The 12,419-nt window shown below is 49.8% G+C and overlaps 1 protein-coding gene across 16 annotated transcripts in view; it reads right to left on the bottom strand.

Moving 5' to 3' along the window:
* TNRC6C (trinucleotide repeat containing adaptor 6C) overlaps window positions 1–12,419 on the bottom strand; it is a 298,323-nt gene that overhangs the window by 274,724 nt on the left and 11,180 nt on the right. For all 16 annotated transcript variants that reach the window (XM_083804806.1, XM_083804794.1, XM_083804795.1 and 13 more), the window contains exon 2: window positions 7,436–7,518. The gene's annotated coding sequence lies outside the window, so the exon portion shown is untranslated. The remainder of the gene's footprint in view (window positions 1–7,435; window positions 7,519–12,419) is intronic.

Here is a 12,419-nt window from a genome sequence, read left to right as displayed (position 1 = left end):
ATTTTTTACCAGAAAGGTTGGAGGAAAACACTCCACCAAGGCAGAAGCAGAGAGAGAAAGTAGGGCGATGAGTGTGTGATCCAGCCGATGAGATCAGCTGTTGGCCTCCAAAAAAAAAAAAGAGACCTATTGTTATGGGCAATAAGCAGGGTTAGTTTCACACCAAAACCCAGAAGTATGCAGCTCACACATCTTCTAGAGAGGTGCTCCTAATTATGCCCCCACAAAATAAGACCGTGCAACTCCCCAAAACACACGGGGAGCACGCTCTCCGTCAGAGGACCAGACCTCATCCGAAGCCTTTTGGTGAGAAGGGCTCAGGCCCGTGCACCCTACCGCAGACAGTAGAGAAGCCCCACGGGGATTGCTGTGACAACAGGAGCGTGGGGAGCCCAAGAAGCGATGGCCACTCATGTTTGTGACAGTGGGGGAACACTGCTCTGCCAAAATCAGGTGGCCGCGGGTCCATCGGACTCCTTGCCCCACAGCACTTCCAATGCACAGCCAGACTGCCCTGCAGCCAAGGAAACAGCCCTGACCATCCAGCAGGCGCAGGAGCCATCCCCCAGCTCCCGGCCAAGCAGACTGTGGCAGCAGCCTTCAAAGCACGGCACTTCCCACTCCTCCTTGCACAAGAGCATGCCCAGACATCCTGCAGAAACACCACGGGAGCAGGGAAAAAGGGACCAACCGCTGTGGGTGGAGGGAGGCACGTTGTTGGGTGCCTTTTTTTTTTTTTTTTGAGGCGCTGCGGTGTCATCTTGTTTTATTTTTTGACATTGCAGCCTGCTGGCAGGAGGACTCGGTTGCCAGGGAAACTGCTGGGAAGGTGCACAGGGCTGCTGCCCGCAGCCGGGCGGGGAAATGCCTGCCAGCGAGGAGCCGTCCCCGCAGGAAGGCTGCCCGCTGCCACCGGCCCCGCTGTGGCGCCAGCAAGCCACAGAGCTGCTCCTGCAGCACCCGGCTCAGGAGCTGCGCCCAGATCCTGAACCAAGGCCACGAAGTTCAGGCAGCTCTCTGCAAGGACAGGGTGGCACGGTGCCTGAAGGCGGCTCTAGTTTTTTTTTTTCCTATTATTTTATTTCTAAATGACTGCCATTAGCAGAATAACGGTTAGCAATTTGCAATAATCAATCTGAAATCAGGGTTTGATTAGTTAATGCGCTTTCTGTTGGTCTCTCCTCCTAATGTGATCGGGAGGGGAGGGTCGAGGAGGGTTTCTGTGTCTGTATTGCAGCTCTCCCAGTACCTGCAGGTGGCAAGCCCATTCCTACTCTTCACTGGTCCCCACCAGGCTGCAGCAGCATTGCACACCCCATTGCATGCCCCAGCCAAGCCCAGCCTGTTACCTCCTCCTGTCCCCAGCCAGCCAAAAGGCCGCCCCCTTCCCCACACCCCCCAAGGGGTCACAGCACTTTCTGCTGCTTCAGCTTGGTGTGAAGGGCTGCAGGCAGGTGAGTGGACAAGCAGGCTCCAGAGCATGAACAGAAGCTGACCATCACCTCCAAAATTATCCCTAACACATCGTCACCCAAGAGAAGCCCTGGACAGGTAAAACCCACTGATCTCCATGCCTGCATGTAATATTTGGCTGTCCCGAAGGTCCTCAGCTCAGCACCTACATGTTAGTCACAGCAGCCATCAACAGCACATAGAGCAAAAAAGGTAGAAAAGTACTTGCAGGAAGAAAGAATAGGAAATGCAATTTCTCTTGTATAGTATGTTCAGGCTCCAAACAGCTCTTTCTAATCTGCATTTTCCCCACAAAACATGCCCAGCCTGCTACAGCAACACAGGAGTCTCCAATCGGTGCTCTGTTAGGAAAGCGGTCGCTCAGTCCAGGCAGGCTGCTGGTGCAGACCTCGGAGTGCCTGTGCTAACTTATATCTCCTCTCCAAGGGGTGTCATGTCCTTCCCGATATCCCAGACCAAGCTGTCTCTTAGCTTGGCTCCACGGCTCAGGTCCCTGCACAAGCCCAAGTCCCAGCAGGATGATGCCAACACCAAGCACCTGACAGCCAACACCCAGCCTCAGTGAATTCAAATCCAAAGCTACAAAATCCCACCACTGACGCCACAAGCCCCATAACTAAGGGGACAGCTGAGGATACTGCAGTGCTATTTTCTCTCCCCATCACTTGTGCTGTCTCTCGTAATCTCTTCACTTCTGTTCCCCTCTTTCCCTCCATGCTCATGCTACTCTCATTCCTCCTCCACCCACCTCTCCCCATCCCCAAATCTCTGCATTTAATGCTCTGTTCCCGTCTCCTTGTTTATTCTCAGCACTATGTGCCAAAGATACGCCAGGCAGAGAGGCTGTGACACTCTCCTCTGCTGCCCTGAGCGAGCAAACTTACATATGTTGAATTAAAGGGGGAAGAAAAAACAAGAAGTCTTTTTTTTTTTTAAAAAAAGTCTTTGTACATCCTGCCTGTTTGCAGAGCATCCTTGGGAGAAATCTGGATTGTTGTGATCGACATTACCTGGTGCACTAATTAGAAGCAGTATTTACAGCCATGATACCATTTTAATGCTGTTTTGCATCTGTTGTACTTCCACTTAGAGAGTAAATGTAGTGGGGAACATCTGTTTGCTGCTGCTATCTGATGCGACATTCCCCGGCCAGCGATTTCGCCTTCATTACAGTGGGCTTTAATTGTTCCAATTACCATCAAAGGAGATGTCCCTGCAGCAACAGGTACCAGTCCTGGCCCAGCTTTTCAAGCAGACAACGTTACCTAACACTGGTCGTTTTCATTCCACTCTTGTAACAACACAGGGGAGAAGTGACAGTCTGGATGCAGATGTTGCCTCCATTTTGTAGAGAAGCCATTGTCAGGCAGCAGGAAAAGAAATCCAGCCAGGGAATGGGGGCCACAAGCAAGAGCTTGTCCCAGCAGACGATGGAAAGGGAGAAATGATGGCTCCTGGTGAAAAGGCAGCAGCCCTGAGGTCTCCAAACTCACAGGTAGCTCCAATACATCCCTGCCACAGACACAGGGTGGTACCTGTGCATGCATCAGGCTGTTGGCCCCCAAAACAGCCTGGGGTTGTGTCTGGCTGCCTTTCTGTTGTGATTCAGGGGATGCACAACAAAACATGCTGCTTGGCCAGCATCCACATCTGGGATCTCGTGTCCCCCAGCCAAGGGACTTCCAAGTACATAAACCTGAAGGGGGGGGAGGCTGCCGGGAGGTCTCAGGGTCACACTGCACAACTGATCTTTTCTGCACCCCCGCAGGGCATTTGCCTTAGCCCTGAGCATTCACCCTGGTACTCAGGTAACAGGTTATTAAGCAAATTCTAGCTCAAACTGAGCTCCTGCCATCAGACCACACCTGAAAAACAGCCCAGAGCTCTATCTGAACAAAGTCACGAGCCGACTTGTACATCCCAGACCAACTCTGCTGTGATCACCCTCTTTCCCAGCATGTTTCAGTAGTAAAACCAGAACAGCACTGACTAGGCAAGAAAGCCATCCTCAGGGTCCTGGGTAAGCATCCTGCAGCCTAGCTGCTCCCTTCCCACTCTGCTTGTGCAAAGAAATATCTGCCACCCAAACCAAAGCTGAAGCAGAGGCCATTCGGACGGTTCCCAATATCCCCTTGCTCCAACACAACGCAATTCCTCTGCCAGGCATCTCCACACCCGGGCTGCCAGGACAAACAGACCTCTCCTCCTGCCGCACTGCGGTGCCAGCACCTTCCCCAGCAGGATTTTGGGGATGTGAGGGTTAGCACCAAGCTAACCTGCCAGCAAGGTCACCTCAAACCCCTTTTCCTACCTAGTCTTGAAGTGCGCCAGCAATTCTTCAGCAGTGTTTGCTTTTCCACAAGCAAAGCAACATCATTTGCTGCTACTGCGTCACACTAGAGCAGTGGGGCTTTAGAAACAGAAAATCACTGTTCAGTTGGTTATTCCTGGACACACAGACATGTATTTAACTCAATTTCTCTTCTCTAACCACACGCCCAAGCCACCGGTACAAGACCTCAGGCACGCTCAGCATTTGCCGCAAGAGGGCTCCTGCCGCTGCCGCCTCCCACCCAGCTCCTGCAAGTTGCCAAAAGGGGAGAGGTTTGGCTGAAACCCGAAGTGTTCGTGAAGTGTCATACCCAAACATCTGTTTTGGAGCTAAATCTGTGAGCTCATTATTGTCCCGCTTTGAGTTTTTTCCCACTGGGAATCAATCGCCTAACAACGTGTAAAGCGGGGAAATCTCATTCGCAGAGCTCCAAGGGCTTTTGCAAAGGAACCAGGCTGCCAGCAAAGCTACTTTAGAAGAGAAGACTGCAGCAGAGAAGGGAAGTGGCTAGCCCGTCTGACCAAGCTCCCATGACAGGTTACCAGCAGACTTGAGGTAAAACCAAAAAGTTCTGCTGCTCCTGCCCAGCGCCCAGCCCTGCAGCCTTTCCCAGGGGCCGCAGGATGACTGGGCCCTTCTGCTCACCCTCTCCTCCACGCTTACCAGCAGAACATCCCTCAGCCTAGACACGGGACTTGTCTAGATTAGAAAATACCATGAATGCAGCCAAAGAGCATTTTAAATCACTGTGCTGACATAGGTATGGACACGGCCCTACTCATCCTGCTTTCAGCTGGTTTCACTAGCACTGAATCCAGCTATGCTGGTACGAGAGCACCTGCTCTTCGGCTTGCCCAGGGAAACTGGAGTCGTGTCAGCACAGCAGAACTGGGCTTCTCACAGCAGAGCTCGGCACATGGGTGAGAGCTGGGCACCAGTCCTGGCCCGAGGCTGCCCTCCCAGAGCAGAGTGCTGTCACAGAACCGTCAGCCCTGATCTCAAAGGTCAGGCTCAGGCAGCAGTACCAGGACTAGATGCTTTCCCAACACACTCCCCAGCTGGAAGCGGGTCTACTCCTGACAGGGCATCAGATCAGATGCTCGAGCATCAGATCAGACAGAGGGAGACCTTCCTGCAGCTACAGGGCTCACTTTGTGTTGCCGCAGGGGTCTGCAGCCAGAGCCTTCCATCATTTTGATTCGCAACCCCAACCCATCTTCCCTACTCAAACCCCACTGCTCCAGGCTGGTGCTGCCTCCTCGCCTCAGTGCCGAGCACACCTTCCTCATCTCAGGGCTCTCTAGTCAGTACCATACCACAAGTAACCGTCAGTAAACAGCAGCAGCTTGAGGCTGCACCGTGAAAGCCTTTCTGCTGTTTGAGGAGAGCGGGGGCTATGCATTTTCCCCCCCATAAAGCCAACAGAAGGCTCTTAGTTTATTTAGGTCAATTAACTTCAGCTTTCAAATTAAGTTCTCATCTCATTTTACAGACAAGCTGTAAGCAAAGCAGAAAAAGGGTCAGCTGAGGAGAGCGTGGCCCAGGATTTTTAGACTGCTAAGTAATTTAAAACCAAAGGGGAAAAAGAAAATTGAGATCAGGGAAGAGCACGGACCACCTAACAACTCCTGCTTCACATTCTTGTTCTTCCTCTGCTCTGGGCATCATCAAACTTCCAGACCAGAAAGGGTAAAAAGGAGCTGATACAGAGAGCTGCGCAGAGGAAGCCATTTGTGGCACAACGCATTTTATTGGTCCCACACACCCGAGAATGATGCTCCATATTCTTGAGTGCCATCTACTGGCATTTTTCTCTCTTTGCTATATATTAAACCCAACCCCAGTGTTAAAAGAGCAGTCAGGTTGCAGTCAAGCACTTGGAAGTAGAAAAATGCCAGAGCCTGGACTGCACACAACACAAGCCCAGTCCCTTGCATAAATGCATCAGAACACGCTTTGTAATGACGTGGTCAGGGACCACTTTCTGCACGAAAAAGCCCCCTTTCATACACCAGATGGATAGTGCTCTCTTAATGAGCAGCTATTCAATATTTTTCTTTATCCTCATCACTCAATATGTAGCTCCATGTCCTGTGCATGGCATGCTATTGAAGTCCTGCTCTAAATAATGAGCTATTAATTTTCTCCTGGGCTTTCACAGCATTTATTATCATAGTATCTGAGTGCTTCGCAAACATTAATTTGCCTTACAACAGCCCTGCGAGGAATGGTGGAATTATTCTTGTACAGATGGGGAACTTGGGCATGGCCACAATAAAATCAGACGGGCACAGCATGGTGGGGTGCTCTGTTTGGGATGCAGGAAGGTCCCATTTCTCAGAGCTTTGGGAACCAAAGCTTTCGGTGCTTTCCGAGCACTGCTCTGACAGCCTCCGCAGCCGGCTACGAGCCTGCAGCTTTCCCAACTGTGCCCAGTGCCACCTCCCACAGTGGCTGGGAACCCTGCCGTGCTGGAGTTCATCTGAAAAGAAGTTTTCCTGCGTTTGACATTGTGTCTAGCAAGTCTACTGCAAGCATGCAGGCAGCCTTAATGCCTGCAGAGACAGCCCCCAGGAGCGATGCTTCCTTCTGGGATGGCATTCTCTCACCACAGACTGCACATACAGCCTAAATAATTGCCTCGAAGGGACAAACCGGGGCAGTTAGTTACATGCTCCCTATGGATCATCTTTGTCACAACAACCCGCCACAAAACACTTCTGAACACACCTCTGGCAGGCTGCAGGCTTGCAGTAGATGACCAGAAGCTGTGGTAAAAGTGTGCCAAAGGCAGAGACACCAAGAGCATCACAAGAATATTGAGGTCTGGCCATTGCTAAATAATAAGTAGTCCTTGCTGATTCAAAGGAGCCCAGCAACTCTCTGAAGCTTCAGAAAAAGGTAAAGCAACCCAGAGCACAGCCAGCAAGTCAGGGACAAGGACAGGGAAAGGATAAATCCCTTCTTGACACCTACAGCTACCCACACAGTCCTGACGCCGGGCTGTAGTCCTGGCATCCACCCAGGAAAGGCTCACAGCCAGCGGCTGCCTCACATCACCACGGCCTTTTTGGTAGGGGTAGCGCTTCAATCCCTCTCCCAGACCGGTGCATCATGCCAGTCCAGGGCTCTGCCAAATCAGACATTCATTCTGCCCTGACAGGGGAATTTTCCATCCCCATCACTGTTTTCATTCTGCTCTTCACACCCGGCAGAATTGCAAGACCCTTTCAGGCTACAGAACTCATTTTTTGTTGTATTCCGAGAAGGCAGCGCTACTCGTTTGCATCGTGACAATATTACATTTCCTCATTACTTTCCATCCTTTCCCATCCCTTACTCCTCTTAAGAGCTCATTTGCATTTTTGATCAGACCCGCACGCTGAGGAGATGCCTTCAGGGAGCTGGCTGTAACAGTGCCCAGGTCTTTTTCCTGGGCTGAATCAATTAATTCACACCTCTGGGAATACAATGAATTTTTTCCTGCAATGTGTACAATTATTCCCAGTTTTCATTGGTAAGAGAGGAGGAGAGAGGGGCTTTGAAATGCAAAGTCATATGTGCAAATCATCATCTCCAGCAGCGAAAGCTACGCCCGCATGCTGCTAACCCAGGCGGGCAGCGTCTTACCTGGGCAGGATGGGCCTCGGCCTCTTCTGCACCGACCCGCCCGGCTCATCCTCGCACCAGGTCCCCGGCGGTCAGCGATGGCCCTGCCAGGAGATGTACGGAGCGCTCAATAAAAGATCAAATCACCCCCCGCCTTCCCACAGCACCACCACATCCTGTGAGCACCGCTCACCTTCCCCGGCAAGGCTTTCTGCAGCCTGCCTCACGGCAGCCCCGCTGCCCAGCCCATTTCTAGTTGTGAAGCTTCCATCTCACAGCTGGAGCCCGCAGGGCGCCTAACCACATCCCCAGCGCGGCGGGGTAAAACCCAGCGCAGGGCTGCCGACAGGTTTGGAGAGCACGTTTTGCTGAACTGAGGTTCCTCAGCCCAACTTCCTCCTGCGTTGCTACAACATTTAGGTCTGTTTAATCTTCTTTGACTGCTCGGTGCCGGACAAACCCCGTCCCCCAGCAGCTGCACAGCAGCAGCCGCCTGCGCGGAAGTGTTTTCATTTACCGAACACACGGAGGCATAGCTGGGAATGCATTTTCTTTCTCACGTGCTATCGAAATACTGCCTGAGAGGAGAGCAGGAAGAGCCTGGTGTGCTCCAGAACCTTCTTGGAGGTGGCACCAGAGCTGGCGCTCCCCTAGCAGGCCCCTCAGGGTGCCCTGGGGGAAAGGCTCTCCCAGGCCCTGCCCTGAAGCAGGCCGCAGCCTGCACAAGCACCGGGCCGCCCTCCTGTGCCCACAGCCCACACACGCAGAAGCCAGCAGTGTTTGGAGAAGTGACCAAATTAATTAAGAGCACCCCAGGCTGGACAGCCTTCAGCTGAGAACGCTGTTTGTTAGCCAGGCACAGCTCAGGTGCTCCCGCACCCTCTCTCTCACATCCTCCTGGGCCCAGAAAGCTTTCACCACCCCACGGCCTGCAAAAACATTTACTGAGCAGCAGCACTGGGAGCAGCTGCTGAAACAGCATGGCCCATCAAAAACCAGTCACACAAAGCTCCGCCAGACTGGATTCTGCAGGTCCCCAGCTGGTTTTGGCTTGGCGCTGCTGGCCTTGTCCCACCAAGGGGCTGGGAAGGTGCTGGGACCCAGCCAGCAGCACTGCGTGCCTCACTTTCCCTCTCACAAGACACAGGAAGAGCTGCAGCCACCTTTTCGAGGAGCTGAGACATCTTGGGTGTGACACCGGCTCCAGCCTCGAGCGGAGCAACTCAGAAATGAAGTTCCCTTCCTTGGACAAGCTCGGGGCACGCCACCTAGGTTGAACTCCGTGGAAAATAGTTAATTAATCTCTCTTGCTGCGGCCTAATTCTCTTTTCAACATGTGGCTGTCACTTCCCTGTCATCACAGCTGATTTACAATGGGGTTTAATTAAATCCTCCGTACATTATTCAGTATTCTCTGAAGACAACACCAAAGCAGCCAAGGGTATTTAAAATGTCACCTGCTGAGACGTATCATCTCCTTCTAAATAAATATGACAGTGATCAAACTTTGGCTAATTACAGTGACTTCGTTATTTGTTTGTATGTTTTAATATTTAATTGCTTTCGTGTTCATCCAATTACAAAGCAACAGCAAATAGAAATTAACTTTTTATCAGCGTGTTCCCAGCCCAGCTAATCAGCACTTCAAAGGCCAGACACAATAGGAGGCCATCCAACCTGAGAGCGCTTTACAATATATTCTCTGCTGAATGGACCGTTCTATTAAATTAAGGGAGAATTGTGTTTGTCAGTGTATTCCCAGCTCCCACCCGGATTCCCTTTATGTGGCCATTTATGGGCCTCGTTGTAGCATCCTTGCAGCAGGAGAGTAAATTGTTTGCATTGCTCCTGCCCTCGTTCAGACAGCACCTCGCTCTGCATCAGCTGAAGCATGGGGAAATTGCTTCCTCTTGGTAGCTTCTGCCTTTCCACCGAGCAGAGGTGAGGCTGAGATGCCAGGTCGTGCCCCAGTAACAGCACACGAGCAGCAAGCTGAGCACGTGCCTTGAGAGCACAGGCAGCCTCCCACAAAGCCTCTGGGCCAAAGTCACCTGTTGGCTTAAACGGGGACAGAAGCTCAACCTGACGACTTCTTCTGCCTAAGATTTAGGGTGCTGTTGGCACCAGCACGGCTGCAGCAGCAGCTGGAGTGCCAGGGAGGCACGGGTCTGCAGTAGCATTATGTTCCTGCTCTGCCACGTGTGCCCATTGCACCTGGGCTTGGATTTGCAATGGGTGCAGTTGCACAGACTCTGGCTGGCTCCCTGGGAGGTCTGCATCCGTTTTAGCAGCTATCAACAGAGGGCAAAACTAGCAAAAAAAGAAAAAGCTTGAGGGCACAAAATCAATATAATCAGAGTGATTTTTGCCAGTGCAACAATCTATCTATATTGTCAGAAAGTTGATGTGGAGATGTTAAACAAGGCTGGTTTCCTTCTGCAAACCTACCAGCAGAAGTGGATGACAAGTGCAGAGAAAGTGATTTAGAGTCAAAGAAAACAGATAAATAGCACATTTGCCAAACATCAGGGGAGAAATACAACCAGACCGGCACATGCGTAAGTGACCCACATTAAAGAGAACAGATCTGCGCTGTCTCTGCCCTGCACTACGTTGCCCGTTATTGCTGTAAAAAGCCAAGCCTTTTAGTTACCACATCAAAAGTCTGGACAAGAGATCAGGAACCATGCCTCAAACAAACATGGTTTTAGGAAGCACTCTACATAATAACGATATTAACAAAGTGTGATCTCCTCATTTTAAAAATTCAAGCAAACAAATCTACACATACATAAAGCCAGGCCAAGATCAGAGGTTTTTCCCTTGGAAGCATCCACAAGTTCTCACATTATCCCTCAGCCTTACCTTGCTGCCTTCTGGATTTCATAAGAAGTCTTTTCATGTAAGCACAAAGAATAAAAACCACATTTACACAACTGAAGACGAGACCAATTTGTAGGTTCCTTGCCACACGTGCCAATGTTCCTGAAGCAAATTGCAGCCAAGCCCCAAGAAGTAAAAGTCTCAAAGAGCCAAGGGCAACTACTGGGCCTGCACACAAATGCCAGGAGGCGCTCCAGTGACTTATTGTGCCTTGGGCTTACCTATTTATGCAGCTCTATTGCAGCAGGAGCAGAGTTAAAAGAAAAAATAACATAGAAGACCTAGTTCTCTAGACCATGCTGCAGCAGCAAGAGCTCACCTTTGACCCCGGAGCACCAGGGGACTGACACCCACAGAGGCAACACCTTTTTGAAAAGGCTGCTGTGACACAGCTTTAGACAGAAATTCTGTATTTTTTTTTAATGGAAAAGAAAAAAGTACTTTCAGATTTTATTAAAAACACAAAACAACCTCTTTTTTCCACTGAGAAACAACTTTGTGGATAATTTTAGGCTTATCTCAAAATATTAAATGAACAAAGAAATGTGTTGGAAATACTTTGATTTTATTGAAATAAAATATTTAATTTGACCCAAAACACTTTCAGATTTTTTTTGATCTTTGAGACTAGATTCATTTGAGAAATCAAAGATTGCAGAGTTCTCCAGGCAAACAGATCTGATTTCTGCCTAGCTTTAGTAAGAACTCATTCACTGTACTGACTTGCGACTGCTTTTGTTTTCTTAAATTTTCTCCTGCGAAGTTATACCATTCATTAAAAGACACAGAAGAATCAGGCTCACACCAAGAAGGAAGCTGGAATAACTTTGATCAGTCCTTTGAAACAGCTGAGCAACCACCACAGCAGTGGCAAGGCAGAGGTTTTGGAGGAAAAGAACCAAGAAATGCAGAAATATGCATGCGAAGAAAAACAGAGGCTTTTCACTTTGATGAAAAATCTGAGCATTCCAAAGCCTGTGCATAAAGACTTCAGCAAAATTCGCTGCCAGTGACATAAGAAGGGGGCAGCAAAGGAAAAAATAAACTTCCAGCTAGAAAGATGTTTGGCATCACAGGAAAGTCGCATTTTTCTCAAAAGCAAGGGGATGGGAAAAACTGGTCAAAGTGCTTCAAAATGTTTCATTCCAGACAAACGCTTGAGATACAGACCCTTCAATAAGGAAACTAAAGAGAAGAAAATATCCTGTTTTTCCTGGCCAGTACTGACAGGCTGCTCCCTGCCTAGCAGCCGTCACTGGGAAGCCACAGGGAAGCTACAAGGCACTGCTCTGGTCCTGCAGGAGCGATGGGGACCGAGGCTTCAAAGCACTGCAGTGGCCCTACCTGATGCTGCTGCGGGGTTTCTACATTAAAACACACACATCCGTTCGCTCCTAGCAAAATCCTGTTTTGAATCAGTTCGGTATCTTTTGACATAAGAAAAAAAACTGCTGGAGAAAGCTCTGAAGTCATCAGGATATCATCTTCCAACACGCAATCCCCTCAGCTTGGAGGGAATTTGTATCCTCAGGCTTCAGCGAACTGCAGTTGTACAACGGTAATCGAAACACAAAACCCCAGGCTCAGCTACCAAACCCAGCTTGGACCAAATCAAAGGTTTCAGCTGGCACAGCCTGTTCCCTTTGTGACTCACTGGAATTTGGAGTTATGATTTACCACCCTCATCTGGGCCAAGAACAGTACTGATATTATTATTATTACTGTAGCTAAGCCTTGAATGTTTTCCAGGCTGGCAAAGATATCTACCACTCAGTTTTACTGCTTAGTTTCTGCATTTTTCAGCTCTAATAAATGGGGTGACCAAGCCCAGGGCATATATTCAGATTTCTGAAGCTGTCATGTAATCAAAACTCAAGAAATACCACCACACACATGCTGAGGATAGCATGAGAACCAGGCCTTCCTCTTGGCTTCCCATTTCTCTGGTCCTGGGCTTTCATTGCAGAGATGTTAACTTCTGAATTGAAGATTTCATATGGAAGTCCTAGATCCAGACTCAGAAGATTACAGGAGAACGTAAGCTTTCACCCAGTAAGAATCAAGTTTCTAACCTTCAAGGCTGCAGAGAAAGGCAACACTGAAAGCTTCAAATTCAGGAGGA

Source organism: Anser anser (genome assembly GCF_964211835.1).
Source record: "Anser anser genome assembly, chromosome: 19".
NCBI classification, from domain to species: domain Eukaryota; kingdom Metazoa; phylum Chordata; class Aves; order Anseriformes; family Anatidae; genus Anser; species Anser anser.
This window is presented reverse-complemented; position numbering and strand designations above follow the sequence as displayed.